The sequence below is a fragment of the Megascapheus bottae genome, chromosome 4 (genome assembly GCF_031878675.1).
Source record: "Megascapheus bottae isolate mThoBot1 chromosome 4, mThoBot2.hap1, whole genome shotgun sequence".
NCBI lineage: Eukaryota > Metazoa > Chordata > Mammalia > Rodentia > Geomyidae > Megascapheus > Megascapheus bottae.
The window spans coordinates 29,922,556-29,926,240 of record NC_143512.1 but is presented as its reverse complement, the minus strand read 5'-3'; the positions used below and the strand labels follow the sequence as shown (position 1 = coordinate 29,926,240).

The 3,685-nt window shown below is 33.8% G+C and overlaps 1 pseudogene; it reads left to right on the top strand.

Moving 5' to 3' along the window:
* Positions 1-2,539: 2,539 nt before the first annotated feature.
* Positions 2,540-2,813, top strand: LOC150064226 (LYR motif-containing protein 4 pseudogene; annotated as a pseudogene).
* The last annotated feature ends 872 nt before the right edge of the window (positions 2,814-3,685 follow it).

The window sequence follows — 3,685 nt, the reverse complement described above, 5'->3', positions numbered from 1 at the left end:
AATTCTAAACAGTAAGAAACTCTCAACTATACATACTAATTAATCCAGTTTAAACATTTATTATGTATTGTAAATATGCCTTGTTAAAATATGCATTTTAGTTAAGGCCACTATTAAAATCATCCTTGGGAGACTAAGTTGAACTGCTTGAAGACTGCATGAAATGAATTCTCTGCATTGTCATTTTAGATGACAGATTAGATTACATTTATCTTACAAATAATTTCTGTTAATTTATTTGTTTGAATGAATGATGATTGCTAGCAATTCAGCTAATATTAATTTTTAACTGAGAGCATAAGGAGGGAAATTAGCATATTTTCTTTGTCTCTGTAGTAAAGATTTGAAAAAAGCAATATATATTTTAACTGTTATGCTATTATTTTTGCCTAATATCTATTTGGGGGTTTTTCTGTTTGAAAGGAAATACCCTAGAGAAGAAGATGAAAGTTTAATGTGTACTTTAGGGAAAGCTTCATTTTGGCAGTGAAAGCCAAATTAGGTTAAATCTGAGGTCCCAAAATTGATAGGACATTAGCAGAGCTGAACAGAATATGTGCCTGAATCCTCATAGTAACAGCACATGAAAAGATAAAACTCAATGATTACATCTCCGTAGAGACTAAAAATATTCTACCCATTTTTTGGATGAATGAGTCAACAACTGAAAATAAATAAACTTGTTACAGGTGAACAACTTTTTACTACTAAAACTAATCAAAAGCCTGTCTACATTTGCTTGTTTCGATGTGTTCACAAAAAGGCAGCAAATCTGTTAGCTGAATCAATCCTTGAGCCTTTTTCTTCAAGAAATTAGAGTACGGTTACTATCACACTGTGTAAAATTCATGTTGTTTGTTGGATACTATCTTCTAGTCCTTCTAAGGATCCTTTTTCTGCTAAAGAAAAAACAAAAAACTTGCACTAATGTGATGATAAAATAAAAAGAAAATAAGTTGTACTTTCCCTGCTTTCCTTATACTTCTAAGAACAGTCATTAAAAATCACTCCATATTTCCTATGGAGCACAAGATCACTAGTCATGAATTTTTTCCTTGAAATTTATGTGATCTCTCCATCTACAGATTGCTTTCTTTTCTATCATACAAATAATCACCCATTAGAAATGCCACAATTCTCTACATCCATAAAACAGATTTTATACTAGAGTAATCAGAATATATACTTGGAGAGTAAACTTCAAGGAATAAGTCTTCAGAATTCTTTATTTTACTCATCTGACCTGTCAAGTATTTTCTAGTTTTGGAATCTTCACAGTGAAGGAACAGCAAGCTTTTCTATCACTTTGATTTATAAAGGAATGTAATTTTCACTTCTTAAGGAAATTAATTAAAATTCCCCAGTAATCAAATCAATTATCCTTGGAATATTATTGATATCATGAAAACGGAGCATTCTAGGATGCAAATCTTTTTTTTTCCTGATACCTCCCTGTCAGATTATCTTCTATTTTTAGAAAACTACTGAGTATAAGACAAGAAAAACATTCTTGAGTCATCAAAGCATGTAGAAACTATTGTACACAAACATTCTTTTCTTTGGGGTGGGGAGGTCATGGGGCTTGAAATCTAGCCTGGACACTGTCCTTGAGCTCTTCAGATCAAGGCTATTGCCCTACCCCTGGAGCCACAGACCCACTAGAGATTATTTGGAGATGAAAGTCTTTCTGCTTCCTATTGCCTGGGCTGACTTTAAACCTTGATCCTCAGATCTCAGCCTCTTGAGTAGCTAGGATTACGGGTATGAGGCACACCCGCCTGTACACAAACATTCTTAAGTGAATTTGAAAGTTTAATTTCAAGAAAGATCAGTTATGAATTTCAAATATTATTAATTTAAAATCATTTAATTTTCTATTTAAGTTTTATTTACTTTTGAATATAAACCTACAATTATATCAGATTACTCCTGCTTGTTCCAAAAGAACACCTTAAAATAATTAGATTTCTAAAATACAATAAACTCGTTGCATTTTTCAGCAGCGTATCTCCACTTAGAGTCATGTACCTCTCTCATTAACAATACCTGCAGGCAGCCCAGGCTCAGAGTTCAAGCCCAACAACCAAACAACAACAACAGAAGTATCCACAGTCATCAAAGTGAATGCTATTATCAAATTTGACTACAAATAATATGTAGTTTTTAATAAAAGAGACTTTGAAGCTCAATAACATAATAGTATTATCACTTTTTTCTGTTGTTTGTCATTATTTGTGACAAGATTTAAGTGCCAGTAGAAAATGATACCTCTATTTACAAATTAATTAGGAATCGAGCAACTCTATAAGAAACCAACAATCAGGAAACTAAGCAGCCAAAAAAATAATAAGTTATAAAATATAGTTATTTGCAATTATGCAACGCTTCTAAGCAAAGGTTGATGGACATGGCATAGTCTCAAAGGGATCATAAAAAGGTATATTTCCCTCCAATTCAAACCATATTTCACCTTGCATCTTATCTCCCCTCTGACTGACCTTAATTTTCCAGTGTGTCTTAAAAATCGTTTTCAAAAGGAATGGCAGCCTCCAGTCACCCACAAGTGTTAGATCTGTACCAGGCAATGCGGAGAGAGAGCAAGCATTTCACCTCCCACAATTACAGAATGTATGTGGTCAGGAGGATAAGAGATGCCTTCAGAGAAAATAAAAGTGTCAAGGATCCTGTAGAAATTCAAACTAGTAAATAAAGCCAAAAGAGACTTTGGACTAATCTGTTGACAGGAACATATTGGCCAACTGTATTCAACTGACAAGCTTATCATTGAGAGTCAAGAGAAGCCAGGGATCTAGGCACCAAGTCAAGTGGTCCCATGGACCACATTCACATCCATTCTATGTGCAGCCTGGGGATACTTATATCAGCTTCACCTGTCCTGTAGAAATGGAAAATGAATCTTGTTTGCATTCTGTTGTAGCCTCTGTGTGGCTATCCTTCCTCCATCCAAGCAATAGAATGAAGAGCTGGAGGTCACTCACAATGATGCTATGTATTATTGAGTCTCTTCTCCAGCCTATCCTCATTTTGTAGCTCATCCACATTTGTATAGAACATTTGAGGACTTTGGTCCTTAACAATAAACTGAATTGTGTTCTAAAAGCAAATCATTTTTTCAAATAAAATATAAGTAATATTTTTCAAAAACTGTGTTCTGTTAATTTGGCTCTTTTTTATATTTTTATTATAATTAATAAAAGGGTTACACGATATTTGCCAGATAGAAGGTACATTAATTCACATACATTGATAACCTTTCACATGTCTTGGTCCCCATTACCCTCTCCCCTACCCCCCATCTTGTTTTCCCCCCTTCCCTATCCAATTTCAAATAACCAAATACAAATATATCCAATATATCAGATAACAAAGTGAAATATTGTAACAATATGAGATAACCAAGGGACAGAAAAAGAGCTGAGAGATAACATAGTACCTTAAGGCCAACAATCATTCATGATATGGCTTTTGTTTCAATATCCTGGAGATCCTTTCAATTAGCTTCATACTATATGGTCTTATGTATCAAGGTTTTGCTCTATTGCAAATCTCTGCTAGGAGAGCCCAAGATTTCTACTGATTATGACAAATGAGGGAAACCATTGAGCCTAAATTTCTTTGAGTCTGGCTTACTTCACTTAATATGATTTTTTTTACTTCAACATTT